This window comes from Mixophyes fleayi, chromosome 2, assembly GCF_038048845.1.
Source record: "Mixophyes fleayi isolate aMixFle1 chromosome 2, aMixFle1.hap1, whole genome shotgun sequence".
NCBI lineage: Eukaryota > Metazoa > Chordata > Amphibia > Anura > Limnodynastidae > Mixophyes > Mixophyes fleayi.
This window is the reverse complement of record NC_134403.1, coordinates 261,796,945-261,812,983: the sequence shown is the minus strand read 5'-3', so window position 1 is coordinate 261,812,983 and position 16,039 is coordinate 261,796,945. Positions and strand designations below refer to the sequence as shown.

At 41.1% G+C, this 16,039-nt stretch overlaps 1 protein-coding gene across 3 annotated transcripts in view; it reads right to left on the bottom strand.

Annotated features, from left to right (window-relative positions):
• Positions 1-15,661, bottom strand: part of PRELP (proline and arginine rich end leucine rich repeat protein) — a 64,499-nt gene extending 48,838 nt beyond the window's left edge. The window contains exon 1 of one of the 3 annotated variants that reach the window (XM_075196042.1): positions 15,385-15,661. The gene's annotated coding sequence lies outside the window, so the exon portion shown is untranslated. The remainder of the gene's footprint in view (positions 1-15,384) is intronic. The other 2 variants (XM_075196041.1, XM_075196040.1) reach the window with 2 other exon arrangements.
• Between the last annotated feature and the right edge of the window lie 378 nt (positions 15,662-16,039).

Genomic DNA, 16,039 nt, shown 5'->3' with positions numbered 1-16,039 from the left:
GGTGTACATGCTGCTGCTGTTCCTGCTGGTGAAGGTGAATGACCAACCCAGTGGGCTGTCACAGTCATATAGTCTTTGGTTTGGCCACTTCCACTTGTCCACATATCTGTGGTTAAGTGAACAGTGGGCAGAATGGCATTTTTCAGCGCAATCTCTACATTTTTACACACTTTTTGGTATAGTTGTGGAATAGCTTTACGGGAGAAATGGTGTCGCGATGGAATTCTGTAACGCGGACACAAAACCTCAATTAACTGTGAAAAACCAGCTGCGTTTATGGTGGAGATTGGACGCAGATCTAACACTAACATTGCAGCCATGGCGTCTGTGATTCGCTTGGCGACTGGGTGACTGCTGTCATATTTGCTTCCCCTCGCAAAGGATTGTTTCACAGTTAATTGCTGAAATGTAGGACTGCTCATTTTATTCACCTGCCTCTGGGATGACGATTCACCCCCAGCAGCAGCAACAGCAGCAGCAGGACTAACGCTTTCTTCAGAGGAATCAATAATAGTGCCGGAGTCATCCAGCCTTAAGTGGGATGCCGGGCTAACTCCGAGCGCTACTGAGGATATTGATGAGGATGGTGTGGTGGGTGTATTTTGTGGCCGTCGGTATGTCGGTGAGCGGAGGGTCTTAGCTGATGAGGGAGTGCTTGTATTCTTTTGGGAAGAACTTTCAGCTTTTCCCAACACTTTGCCATGAACTCTCGTTAAATGGCGTAACATAGACGAGGTTCCAAGATGGTTAAGGTCCCTCCCTCGACTGACTGTGGCTTCACATACACTACAAATGGCTATACAATTGTTGTCTGGATTTGGGTAGAAATAATTCCACACATAAGAAGTGGATTTTTTTGTTTTATGCCCAGGCATGACAATGGCCTTTTTCTTGTCACGTGCCAGAACTGCTGCCACTGGTGCAGGACTTACACAAACAACCTCATCCTCATCAACATCCTCATTAGCGCCCTCGTCGCCTACACAAATCTCCCCCTCATCCTCTTCTAATTCCAAAGTGGCATCCTCAATTTGGGTATCACCGGCTACACTCGGGCTATTAAGGCACACATCAGCAGAATGCTCACGATTAGACATCCCACTGTTGGATGGACTCTCCACAGGGATTGTTGTCATTTGTGAATCAGAGCAAATATTCTCCTGTAATGCCTCACTGGTATCTTGCAGCTCAGCTTTGACGCGTAACAGTAGTTGTGCACCAATTGTAGGCTGGGTAACTTTTTGGGATCTGCCACTAATAGCCAAAGGTGAAGGCCTCATTCTCTCTTTGCCACTGCGTGTGTAGAATGGCATGCTTGCAATTTTTTTTTTATCGTCACTTAACTTTTGCTCAGTTACACTTCGTTTTCGCTTCAATACAGTAAATTTTTTTTTGGTTTTTGTTTTTTGCACTAATTTGAAAACACTCTGTTGTTTGACATCGCCTTGGCCAGATGACGTACTGGGAACACTAACATCAGGACTGGTGACAGAACCTGGTTGCTCATTTAGATCATATGTGGACTGCTTTGAATCCATTGCGTAGATACTGCTGACAGATATGACTTTTGACAGCCAGAAATATTAATGCACAATTAGGGAGGACACCCCAAAAACACTGAGGAGTGCTAAAATTTATTGAGTAGATACTGCTGACAGATATGACTTTTGACAGCCAGAAATATTAATGCACAATTAGAGAGGACACCCCAAAAACACTGAGGAGTGCTTAAAATTATTGAGTAGATACTGCTGACAGATATGACTTTTGACAGCCAGAAATATTAATGCACAATTAGAGAGGACACCCCAAAAACACTGAGGAGTGCTTAAAATTATTGAGTAGATACTGCTGACAGATATGACTTTTGACAGCCAGAAATATTAATGCACAATTAGAGAGGACACCCCAAAAACACTGAGGAGTGCTTAAAATTATTGAGTAGATACTGCTGACAGATATGACTTTTGACAGCCAGAAATATTAATGCACAATTAGAGAGGACACCCCAAAAACACTGAGGAGTGCTTAAAATTATTGAGTAGATACTGCTGACAGATATGACTTTTGACAGCCAGAAATATTAATGCACAATTAGAGAGGACACCCCAAAAACTCTGAGGAGTGCTAACATTTATTGAGTAGATACTGCTGACAGATATGACTTTTGACAGCCAGAAATATTAATGCACAATTAGGGAGGACACCCCAAAAACACAGAGGAGTGCTAAAATTTATTGAGTAGATACTGCTGACAGATATGACTTTTGACAGCCAGAAATATTAATGCACAATTAGAGAGGACACCCCAAAAACACTGAGGAGTGCTAACATTTATTGAGTAGATACTGCTGACAGATATGACTTTTGACAGCCAGAAATATTAATGCACAATTAGAGAGGACACCCCAAAAACACTGAGGAGTGCTAACATTTATTGAGTAGATACTGCTGACAGATATGACTTTTGACAGCCAGAAATATTAATGCACAATTAGAGAGGACACCCCAAAAACACTGAGGAGTGCTAACATTTATTGAGTAGATACTGCTGACAGATATGACTTTTGACAGCCAGAAATATTAATGCACAATTAGGGAGGACACCCCAAAAACACAGAGGAGTGCTAACATTTATTGAGTAGATACTGCTGACAGATATGACTTTTGACAGCCAGAAATATTAATGCACAATTAGGGAGGACACCCCAAAAACACAGAGGAGTGCTAAAATTTATTGAGTAGATACTGCTGACAGATATGACTTTTGACAGCCAGAAATATTAATGCACAATTAGAGAGGACACCCCAAAAACACTGAGGAGTGCTTAAAATTATTGAGTAGATACTGCTGACAGATATGACTTTTGACAGCCAGAAATATTAATGCACAATTAGAGAGGACACCCCAAAAACACTGAGGAGTGCTTAAAATTATTGAGTAGATACTGCTGACAGATATGACTTTTGACAGCCAGAAATATTAATGCACAATTAGAGAGGACACCCCAAAAACACTGAGGAGTGCTAACATTTATTGAGTAGATACTGCTGACAGATATGACTTTTGACAGCCAGAAATATTAATGCACAATTATGGGGGACAACCCAAAAGCGCTGGGGAGTGCCAAATATGAAGAAAAAATAATAAACCTCTATCCTCCTCTCTGCACTAGCGATTTTGGTTAGAGCAATTGCAAGAACAATATTGTATTCTTTCTCTGTCCCTGCTCTAATTAGCCTATGACTACACCCTGCTCTCTCCCTCTGTCAAATGGCGATGGATTGCTGTGGAGGCGTGTATTTATAAAGTTGAAGTATCGCGAGAACCGAGTCCCGAGATCCGACGACGTCACAATGACGTTCGGCCTCGATTTGGATTCGGAATTGGCGGGAGAGTACCGAGCTGCTCAGCTCGGTACTCGGATACCCAAAGTTCGGGTGGGTTCGGTTCTCGGAGAACCGGACCCGCCCATCTCTAACAGGAATCCACAAGGAAACAGGAGCCAGGAACAGGTAAGCGTTGCTCTGACACTCACCGAGTGTCAGAGTGAGTGTTAAATACTGACGGGGATTCAAAATCCCCGCCTCCGGGTTGCGGTCATGTGACCGCCGCACCCGGAAGTGCGGCTTCCGGACAGAGCGGCGGGGAGCAGGCAAGTTTCTATTCACATGCATTTGCAGAGCTTGGTATTCTGTCGCATAGTGACAAGAGACGTTCTCCAGTTCCGATCCGCACGCATGTGCAGGGCATCGCGTTCTGTCGCATAGCGACAAGAAACACTCTCTTCTTATCTAGCGGTTGGTTGCGTTCCTCCCGCCGAAAACTGCAGCACCAATCAGGGAACACTTCTTTCTATTTAAAGATCACTCTGACTCCATTAGGGTGCCAGAGTATTTGCTCCAGCGTTTGTTCCTGTGTATCTTGCTCATTTGGATTTTGACCCCGGTTTGTTCCTGACTACTCCTTTGGTTTCTGATTTTGGCTTAGAGTGGTCAGAATGGTCAGACAGGCAGAAATCGGTACACAGACAGGCAGATCAGACAGGAGTCGCAGGTCGCAGGTGCCAAAACGTTGCAGGTCTGAATAGTCTTAGTTGCGTACAACCACTTTTTGAGCATGCACTGTGCAAAAAAAAAAGCAAAGGAATGCTACGCAAATAGGTGTATGTGTCACTCTGAGTTAAGCCTTAAGTGTGCATCTTAATATGCTCTGGTGTTTTTCAGTGCGCATTGAGTGCACTTCATAAATGAAGCCCAATATTCGTATTCTCAACTATGTACAGTGTCATGTGTTCATATCTTTCTTCCCAGCTGCATCACAACACTAGAATTTAACATCTATTCTACAGCTCTATTTTCACTCATTTTTCCTTCACATGGAATTGGTGCAAGTGCTCTTTCAATGTCATTCCTCGAGTACTCTTTCAATGTGGCTAGATACTTAAGCAAGCTCATCCTGGATTCTGAAGAGTTTCCATTATGTTGGTGACATCACTATAATTGGGATTGACTTAAATAATGCCTTGCAAAACCTATTGTTCACATGGACAGCAATGGGCAGGCAATAAGGCCAAGGAAGAGGTAAAACATGCTGGGTATGGCGTGGTCTGGATCTCACTGAAAGTTTAAGGAAAATTGGAAACAAACTGTGTAGTGACTAGTGTCCATAAAGGAGGCCCAGCTGGTCACTGAAGTGGTGGGGTTCTGGAGAGCTTTTGTACCCTATCTAAGAGTTTGAAGCCCATTTTAATATTTCATGCTGCAACACTAGAGCTTAGGACCTCTTTTTAATTGTATGTAATGGAAATGGACAATGTGACTGCTGAAGCCCTAGCCAGTTCACCATGGACCTGAAATCCTTGGGGAGATCGGGCCTGCAACAACATAAATGCAACCTCCCCCTAGGGAAAACAGCCACATGCTGAAAACACTAGGGGGTATATTTTTGAAAAAGTGGAGATGTTCCCTATAGCACCAATCAGATTCTAGCTATCATTTTGTAGAATGTACTAAATCGAAGATAACTAGAATCTGATTGGTTGCTATAGGCAATATATCCACTTTTTCAAACCTACAGTTTAGTAAATATACCCCCACAGTTATTCCCACACTCCTGGAGCGGTGAGTGTGGGTAATGACATTGACATGGTTAAATATGTATTTTTTTTGCTGTTGCACCACTGGTTCCAGCAAGCCCTGGAATGCCTACAGGGAATTCGGCCTGCAAAAGCAAAAAGAGAGACCCACATGCTACACATACAAAAAAAAAAATCAAAACTGTATACAATGGGGGGAATTCATTTGGCCGCATTACTGCTGAAAGTAGCTCAGCCTGTGCACTATTACCGATATTGTGGTAATAGTGTGCCTAATTACCGTTAATATGGTAATTTCAACACCAGCTTTTTGCTCGCGGCTCAGGGAGCTGAGAGCAGAAAGCAGGCTTAAAATTACTATATTAACGGTATTAGCTTTAACGGCGCGTTAGTATCGGCTGAATTCAATTCCCCCTATGATTACTAATAAATAAAAAAAACAAAAAAAACAAATGCTGGCTTAGCAATCTAAAAAATATATGTGCATTACATAAAGCAAAAATACACGAATATAAACATTAGTAAAAATCAGCTGAGAAATGTATAATCAGTACAGAAGTGGAAGTTGCTCAATCAATTTATAGGTTCATAGCAGGTGCTTGAAAGGGTGGGCTTATCCTGAAAGGACCAAACACAGAGAAAAATCCTTCTGCACACTGCTATAACCAGAAAAGGAGCTGCTATTTCTATTTGTACATAAAAATTAGAGATGGGCGGTCCGGTTCCCGAGAACCGAACCCACCCGAACTTTGGGTATCCGAGTACCGAGCTGAGTAGCTCGGTACTCTCCCGCCCGCTCCGAATCCAAATCGAGGCCGAACGTCATTGTGACGTTGTCGGATCTTGGGGCTCCGTTCTCGCGATACTTCAAAATTATAAATACACGCCTCCACAGCAATCCATCGCCATTTGACAGAGGGAGAGAGCAGGATGTAGTCACAGGCTGATTAGAGCAGGGACAGAGAATCCAATATTCTTTTTCCAATTGTTGTAACAAAAATCGCTAGAGAAGAGAGGAGGATAGAGGTTTTTTTTCTTTTCAATATTTGGCACTCCCCAGTGCTTTTGGGGTGTCCCCCCTAATTGTGCATAAATATTTCTGGCTGTCAAAATTACTATCTGTCAGCAGTATCTACCAACTAATTTTTAGCACTCCCCAGTGCTTTTGGGGTGTCCCCCATAATTGTGTATAAATATTTCTGGCTGTCAAAATTACTATCTGTCAGCAGTATCTACCAACTAATTTTTAGCCCTCCCCAGTGCTTTTGGGGTGTCCCCCCTAATTGTGCATAAATATTTCTGGCTGTCAAAATTACTATCTGTCAGCAGTATCTACCAACTAATTTTTAGCACTCCCCAGTGCTTTTGGGGTGTTCCCCATAATTGTGCAGAAATATTTCTGGCTGTCAAAATTACTATCTGTCAGCAGTATCTTACCAAATAATTTTTAGCACTACAAGTGCTTTCGGCTCAGAATGGATCAAAGCAGTGCACATATGATCAGAATGAGCAACCAGGTTTTGTCACCAGTCCTGATGTTAGTGTTCCCAGTACGTCATCTGGGCAAGGCGATGTCAAACTACACAGTGTTTCGAAATGAGTCCAAAAAAACCAAAACAAAAAAATATTTACTGTGTTGAAGCGAAAAAGAAGTGTTACTGAGCAAAAGTTAAGTGCCGATAAAAAACAAATTGCCAACATGCCATTCTACACACGCAGTGGCAAAGAGAGAATGAGGCCTTCACCTTTGCTTATTAGTGGCAGATCCCAAAAAGGTACCGAGCCTACAATTGGTGCACAACTACTGTTACGCGTCAAAGCCGAGCTGCAAGATAACAGTAAGGCATTAGAGGATAATGTTTGCTCTGATTCAGAAATGACACCAATCCCTGTGGAGAGTCGATCCAACAGTGGGATGTCTAATCGTGAGCATTCTGCTGATGTGTGCCTTAATAGCCCGAGTGTAGCCGGTGATACACAAATTGAGGATGCCACTTTGGAATTAGAAGAGGATGAGGGGGAGATTTGTGTAGGCAACGAGGGCGCTAATGAGGATGTTGATGATTATGATGTAGACAGATACCAAATTGCCTTTCTCAATTTCTATTTATATTCTAGATTATATAATGGCTGAATAGTTTTCTATTTTACTCCTAGTGGAGAGGGGATCTGATGCAGACAGATACCAAACAGCCTTTGTCCATTTCTTTGTATATTCGAATTTCTAGTTCTACAATCTATGCAGGCTGCTTTTTTTTATCTATTTTACTACAAGTGGATGGGGGGGGGGGGTCTGATGCAGACAGATACCAAACTGCCTTTGTCCATTTCTTTGTATATTCGAATTTCTAGTTCTACAGTCTATGCAGGCTGAATTTTTTTCTATTTTACTACAAGTGGATGGGGGGGAGGGGTCTGATGCAGACAGATACCAAACTGCCTTTGTCCATTTCTTTGTATATTCGAATTTCTAGTTCTACAGTGTATGCAGACTGCTTTTTTTATATTCAACTACAAGTGGAGGGTGGGGGGGGGGGGGGGCATAGATAGCCACCAAACTACAGTGGTCCATTTAATTTTACTTTCTAGTTCCACAGTCTGTGCAGGCTGCTTTTTTTAATATTCAACTACAAGTGTGGGGTGTAATATACACCCAAAGACGATGGCTACATTGGCAATAATCAAAGATGGAGGAGGTAGACAACCAGGTTTGTCTGTATAATTTGCAGACAAGTGTTTGAATTAAGGATGGCCTACAAGGGATTAAACTGTTTTTTTCATAATTTATTAGCTTTTATTTTTTTTGAAAATAGCAAAACAAAACCAAACAAAACCAAAACCAAAGCATGCAAGGGCGGTTTTGCAAAACCAAAACCAAAACCAAAACACAAAGGTAATCCAGATCCAAAACCGAATACAAAACCAAAACACGGGGTTTCAGTGACCATCTCTAATAAAAATGCAGAAATCTCAGTTGCACAGATTTGCAAATGTATAGAAAGCCACCCAACCGCCACTGCACGACATCATTTTTGCACAAAAGTATTCTCAAAACAATACATTTTTACAAACCACAGATATCTTGAGAGACTTCATAGTATTAATATAAAACAAGTTAAATAAATAGTGGCACAATCACACTCAAAAAAGGCATAAGATTGGCAAATAACCACTAACATGTCCTAGATAATAACTAATCTACCGGTCTCAGAAATTTATAATCCATGAGAAGTTTCAAACATAGCCACGTAGAAAACCATATTTTACCAAAATAGGGTATAAAAAATAAAATATGTTATAACCTTTCTTATTAGCAGATAAAATTACCCCACTGCATTATTAAATAAGTATCTTAAAGCCAACCAGCAGATTGATAATCGTGAGATGATAGGTGAACGATACTCCCATACTCCAGATCTTCAAAAATCAAAAGCTGAGATCCCAATATCCTTCCTGCAGCAAATGTATTTGCAGAGAGAACCTGATATTCAGTTTAACGCTTGTTGGAGCTCCACAGACATTGAGTCCAAATTCAGTCTCCTATAATATGGATCTTCATATGCAGCACATGTGCGTGCTGGCTGCTATCCAAATCAATATGTGATCATAGGCTTTCTTTAAGCACCAAATGGCAAAAGAACCATTTGGCTAAGCTCATATGTAGTTCTGTCTTAGGAACAGAGGTCGTAATGGGGGTGTATTTGGTGGTATGCCATATCGTAACTCTCCACTGCCTCCATTGTAAAACTATCACGTTCCATTCACTTACATGTTCTATACAGCCACTTCTAAATTTCCATACCACAACTTCTAAAACTCCACTTCGACCACTGGCTAGGCCCTCTGATTATGCACAGGCTACCTTAGCCCTCCAGCCAGGGGCGGAGGCAGTCAGAAAGTCTTCTTGCTTCCTACTTCAAGGACAAGATTGATAAGATCTGGCTAGAAATAGTGTCATTTTCCTTGACAAGCAATCAGCTCAATTCCTTCCCAGCATCCGCTGACACCCTTTCTTTATTTGATCTCATAAATTAAGATGAAATATCTATTCTCTTCTTATCTTCCTACTCTACCTCCTGTCCTCTTGATCCTATAACCTAACAAACTGGTAGATCTCGGACTCTTGTGCTCATTCCACCTCTAACTAAAATCTGTAATTTCTCTTACTCTACTGATATTTTCCCGTCATTATACAAGTGTGACGAGACCGGGTCCCATTGGGATAAAATCGGATCAACCCGGTCTGTCATGAGTGGGCCCGACCGAGGATATCGGTTCCTTTGTACTGTTAGTTGGTACTACATGTGTCCCAGGAGGGAGCGGGCGGTTGTCACAGGAAAATTGGATCAGCTGAAGCAACTGTGACATCACAAAGTAGTGCAAGGGGTTAAACAGGGGAGGATCTGGCCCTGATCTAAATACAGGGGGCGGATTTTATGATTTTATGGTGGATTTTGTGAATGTGACATTAAGCATTAACCCCTTCAGACTTGCTGCAGGGAAACCACATGGGGGGCCTCTGTTGAAGACACACCCCTTACCACACCCCAGTCACCACCCCTATGCTGTTATTACAATGACTGTGGACTGTTGAAGCAGGGGGTGGGACAGGGGAGTAAGAGAGGAGAAAAAATACAGGACTCGGGAGAGGGGAGGTATGTGCTGGGTTTTTTGAAGGAGATGGAACTCTAACTGGGAGAGGGTTATCGAATGCTACAAGGGATCGAATACTGGTTGGACCCTTACTCCATCGGGAGTCACTCGTGATCCAGAGGAAACTAGTGAGCCTTCATGGAATAGGGAGACTGGTACTCTCGGTCCCACTAAGCTAGTGGAGAGTTGGCCGGGATCAGCAAGATTGGAGGACAACTACTTGAGACCAGCCCACTGGCCATCCTGTGGAATTACTTTGGGACTCATTTTTGGCCTGACTGGGGCTCCGTGAAACTTCCTGTGTGGTGAGACCTCTCCTATGTGCTGTATGGGTGTTTTATTGCCACTGGTTATTAGCTAACATTCTTGCATATTTGGTGGGGGGGGGGGGTATTATTTCTCCTTTGTGGAGCACTGTTTTTGCATTTACACTGTGTGAACACTTGTGTGAATAAAGGGATGATTATCTCTTTCTTGCCTCCTTACCTGTGTGATTCCGTGAATCTAGAGGGCCAGGTATCTGGAGAACTTAGGTTCTAAGCCTGGTGTCCTCACAACAAGCATGCAGTGATTACATCCCATCTCTCAGCTCCCATGCCTCGCCAAGCTTCTAGAGAGACTTGCCTACACTCGCCTCACACGGTTCCTTTCTGCAAACAACCTATTGGATCCTTTTCAGTCAGGCTTTCGCTCTCAACACTCCACAGAGACTGCGTTGACTAAGGTTGTCAATGATTTGATCACTGCTAAAAGCAAAGGCCATTACTCTCTTCTAATTCTCCTGGATCTCTCTGCTGCTTTCGACACTGTTGACCACTCTCTTCTCATACAAATGCTACAATTCCTAGGTCTTCAAGACACTGTCCTATCTTGGTTCTCATCCTACCTTTCTAATCGCTCTATCAGTGATTCTCCGGATCCACCTTTGCTCTGCTTCCTTTATCGGTAGGAGTCGCACAAGGCTCAGTACTAGGTCCTCTGCAGTTCTCTATCTATACCACTTCTCTTGGTAAAGTAATAAGCTCCTTTGGATTTCAGTATCATCTCTATGCAGATGATACCCAAATTTATCTGTCCTCTCCTGATCTCTCGCCATCTGTGCTGTCCCGCTTTACTGACTGTCTTTCTGCCATTTCATGTTGGATGTTCTCTCACCAACTCAAACTCAATCTTTCAAAAACAGAGTTAATTATATTCCCAACAAAAGTTAACTACCTGACATTTCTATTTCTGTCGACAACATGACCATAAATCCCAACTTGCAAGCTCGCTGCCTAGATGTGATCCTTGACTCACAACTATTCTATGTTCCCCACATTGACTCTATCACTAAATCATGTTACATACATCTAAAAAACATTTCCAGAATACGCACATATCTTACACAAGATACTGCAAAAACTTTAATTCCCGAGCTCATCATCTCCCACATTGACCACTGCAATTCCTTCCTTACTATTATCCATAGGCAAACCGAGAGGGGGGTTTCTAGTGCCTGGAACCCCCCCTCCCATCCATGCCAGGGGCACTGTATAATTGAGGTGGCTGGACCCTGACCCTGCTTAACACAGCTCTGCTTGAAAAGGGAGAGCTGTGTGCACCTAACAGTAGTGCATGCAGCATTGCCCATGTATATTATAGGGATAGGAAGAGTTGGAGAGCAGCCAAGCACTGTCTAATATTATAGCTATGTCCCCATGCATGCTGGTCACGCCCACTGGTGGCGTGGTGTGGAAACCCCCTCTACAAATCCTGCGTTTGCCCCTGTTATCTATTTTGCACGCAGCGGCCAGACTGATTTTCTTTGCAAATCGATCTTCCTCTGCTGAGCCACTCTGTCAGTCTCTACATTGGTTACCTCTTTTTTACAGAACCAATATAAAATTATTCTATTAACATACAAGGCCATTAACAAAACTGCACCAGCATACATCTCCTAGTCCCCAAAGATCTCCTAACTCGATAACTCCATTCTGCACAAGATCTGCTTCTCTCATCCACTCTCATTACATCCTCCCATTCCCGTTTACAAGACTTTTTTCGGGCTGCACCCACTCTGTGGAATTCCCTCCCTCACACAATAAGACTTTCCTCTGGTCTACAAACTTTCAAGTGTTCTCTGAAAACCCACCTCTTCAGGCAAGTTTATAATATTCCTCAACCACTCTCTTAACCTCACTAGGTCACCCTATTACCACCTTTTTTACAATTCACACAAGACAACAACCCTCTGACCCCAGACCGACATTGCTGTGTGACTGGATTACATAGCATACGAATCACTTTTTATCTTTGCAATCTGGCTGGACCAATATGCAGTATGTAGATTTAACCTCATGTATTCGACTCCCATTGACCTATAGATTGTAAGTTTGCGAGCAGGGCCCTCTCACCTCTTTGTCTGTTTTACCCAGTATTGTTTATTACCGTGTTTGTCCCCAATTGTAAAGCGCTATGGAATTTGGTGGCGCTATGTAAATAAATATTGATGATGATGCTGATGATGATGATTTAAAGCCCTGTAGATTATTGTATATATTGATCCTCTCTTTCACCTAAACTCTCTTAGATTATGCGAGAGATCAATCTAGATTTTTCTTTCCTTTAAGCACATATATCCTGCTTTTCCTTTTTGTTTTACTGAGCTCTCATGCTACGCATAATTCCCCAAGTCCCTGTGTAGCCCTCTCTTGGTCACTCCTACAGTCTAAAGGGATCAAGAGCTAACGTTTAGCTCTGTTTCCATGGATTCTCTTTATCTGGCTCTCACAAGTGGTATTACTCTCAGCCAAATCACACAAACATTTCCAGACTCAGTAAAAATGGATGGAAAGTGACTGAGCAGAAACTGCAGTCATACGATTCAGGAGGAGTCGCCAAAGAAACCAGATGGAGGGGGACATAATACATCAATTTATATTATATTTCTGTCAATGTTACCTGTCTTTCAATTGCTTATTATTATCATATTTTATTTATAAGGTGCTACAAGGGTTCAGTAGCTCCATACACAGGGGGGTTAGAACATCCAACAAAATGACAGAATAACATAAGTACAAAAGTGTCAAAACTAAATAAATTCAAATAACACATTTACATAATTTCATCATTACAACCTGCAAAATTATAATTAAGAGAGATGTCCCTGCTTTGAGAGGCTTCATTCTAGAGGGGATGGGCGGACACAGAGAGGGTGAAACTGGGTGTATAAAAGCTAAACTGTGTACATATATGCTTTTTAGGTCACAGATCATCATCATCATTTATTTATTTTATTTAGCACCACTAATTCTGCAGCGCTGTACAGAGAACGCACTCACATCAGTCCCTGCCCCAATAGAGCTTACAGTCTAAGATCCCTAACACACACACACACACAGACAGATTAGGAACAAATTTTGATACAGATGTCTAGATGCCTAGTATAAATATAATTTACCTAATAAAAAAGGGTAATTATTGTTTTTTTACATGTGACCTGGTGTAGTATGGCATAGTTGAAAACATTCTAGGACATGTTGGGGTTGGGAGTGTATAACTGTACACAACATGTGTGGTGAAGACATGGAATTATACAGTAAGACCAAATGCCATTTAAATACTAATATTTGACAGACTGAAATAAACATCAAATAAGCCTTGTTGCAATTGATGGCCATCAAAGCAGTGACCCATGTTTAAACTTCCTTATTCTGGACAATTAATTGGTTTTGCCTCCTTGGGTTAAATTTGCTAGACTGCCCTTAGTATCTGTGTTGCCCTGGTATATTCCAGACAAAGTATATGCTGAGTTTCCTTTTGTGCCGGGTATACATTTTCATGCATAACTTCCCCCTGATCATGCTCTGTGTGTGCCATGACTGGAATACCAGAATTAAAACCCACCTCACATGGTCTATACACACGATTTGAAGCTCAGGAACAAATTACTGTGCACATCCATGGACATGACTAATGTAGATTAAAATATATATATATATTTTAAACATGCAACTTCATTAAATTTTAAATAATACAGCATATAGAATAAGAACTAACTGAATGGAACAAGACAGGTAAATGTACAATTTTCTATTATATGTTACATTAGTTTCACCTTTTATCTGTAACATAAGCTAGAGATTAGCTTTGTCAAAAAAATGTTTATCTGAACCCTCAACCATGTGTTGAATAAAAACCTAAATCCCAGGTGATTTTTCCATACCTGCGAAAGAAAGCAAGGTCAATGCCAGACTAGTCTCATAAGATGATACAGTATGTGGTATAATGAACTACTATAAATTATAACAATATTATGAATCTGTGAGAAGTTTTGTGTAAAGGTACAAGGACAAAGTGACATCTAATAATTGTAACAGCACTAGTGTTCAAAACCCCTTTGTGACACAATCCTAAGGGTTCACTAAACCCAAAATACAAGGTGCTTATATAAAACAGTTAGTAATGACATTCATATATTTATAATTAAATGCTTCAGGAGCCTATTAGAAAAGAAGATTTGTGAGATAAAGTTGTGTTTGGGAGGGGCGCATTTTTCCTAAGCAAAGCAGACTTCCTATCAGCAATTCAATCTGTCCACTCTCTGTCATCCTTGTTTGTTTTGTTATGACTTATCCTGATTTATTTTTGTATTATATGAGATTTGTTAGGTTATTTGTATCCATACATTTATTATTCTGCTCAACTTTGCCCATGTTCTTGTGTATGCTGTTTACATGTTTGTCATACCTGTAGGATTAAGTCAGACACTATGGAATAAGTGGCACCATATAAATAAATTATGATGATGACACATATAGAGCAGTTCCAATCATGAGGTCTTTATATGAAGGTGTAGAATTTAGCCCTGTTCTATGTCTTTAGACCTATTCAATTTAACATGAATTACTTAACTAATCTACCACTTAAATTCCATTTATATTGTAATGTAAATCTGTGTTCATAGGATTATAGGATTTTTTTGTGATTAGTAATAGAGAAGGTGACATTGTCTGGTTGTAAAACAGCCATGAAATTACGTAACATCGTCAAGTTGGAAAAGTAATGACAAAAATTACAAACTAAAACAAAAAAAATGCCATATTTATCTTTTTCATTATCATCAATAACTGCATAACCTTACTTCTGAAAGACGAGCTGCAAGAAAGATATAATGCTATATTGATGCTGTGCAGATACATTAATTGGAGCAGTACTAGCTATAGCAAACTATAGAAATCTAACTGTGAAAAGTTAGTGCCGAAAATACTCTGCATCAGCCTAAACTCATAAATAAATTGGACAAGGAATAGTACCAATAGGTTTTTTTGTTATGAGTGGTTGTAACACATTTACACATCCTTTAGAAATGCACCGACAGAACCCAAGGGCAGAGCTGTGGATGGCAGGTCAAAAAAAAATGCTCTCTGGGCATAAGTCTAGGTGTTATGTTAAGAAACAACTCTACTTTTGTAACATAAAACATAACACTGCTGCTTGGCTCCTCTCAGCAGAGTACACTGCAGTTTTTTTTTAATGGGTTGTCTTTACTTAAAACATGCAGGGCTATTTCACTGCATTGCTGAATCATAAAATCAGATTGTACACTTTTTCCTGGTGTATGATGTGGAAAAGTATGTCAGAGGGGACAGACCTCTTACCTGTGAGGGAGCCTTTTATGGCTGCTGCCGGCTGTATACAGGTGGGCTTTGGTCCCAAGAAAATATTTTGCTCTCTCCCTCAGTTTCTCTTTTTCTCTACTCCCTCCTTTTCTCCTTTATCTCTCAATTGAGTTCAGATCCCTGTGTGCGGATCTCAGAGTTTTCTGGGATACAAAGAAGAAGGGAGGGGAAAGAGAGATGGACAGGAGAGGAGATTTAGGGAGGAGGACAAGAGAGAGAGAGTGAAAAGGCTAAGGGGAAAGTGAGCGAGGAGGGTAAAGGAGGGGATACAGACAGAATCAAATAAGGTGGGGGAAAGAGGGAGCACAATGAAGTCTTTATTTGGCAGTTAGCTTGTAGAATTTATTCCTGCTCACTAGCATCCCCTCCTGTACACACCTTCCATTTACTAATGTCCTGTTCTTACTTTAAACAGCAAGAAACAGAGATATAACATTCAAAGTTACATGCTCTGCCCAATATGTTACAAACAGTGAACAATAAGATAAGCCTCTTGAGTACCAGTTAATCTTGAAATAAAATTTGTAGATATGTTTTGCAATGCATGAACTACCTGGTATGATTGTCCAATCCATATGTCTGTATGTATATGCACAGTAAATGGACAAACTCATTTGCATGATGTAA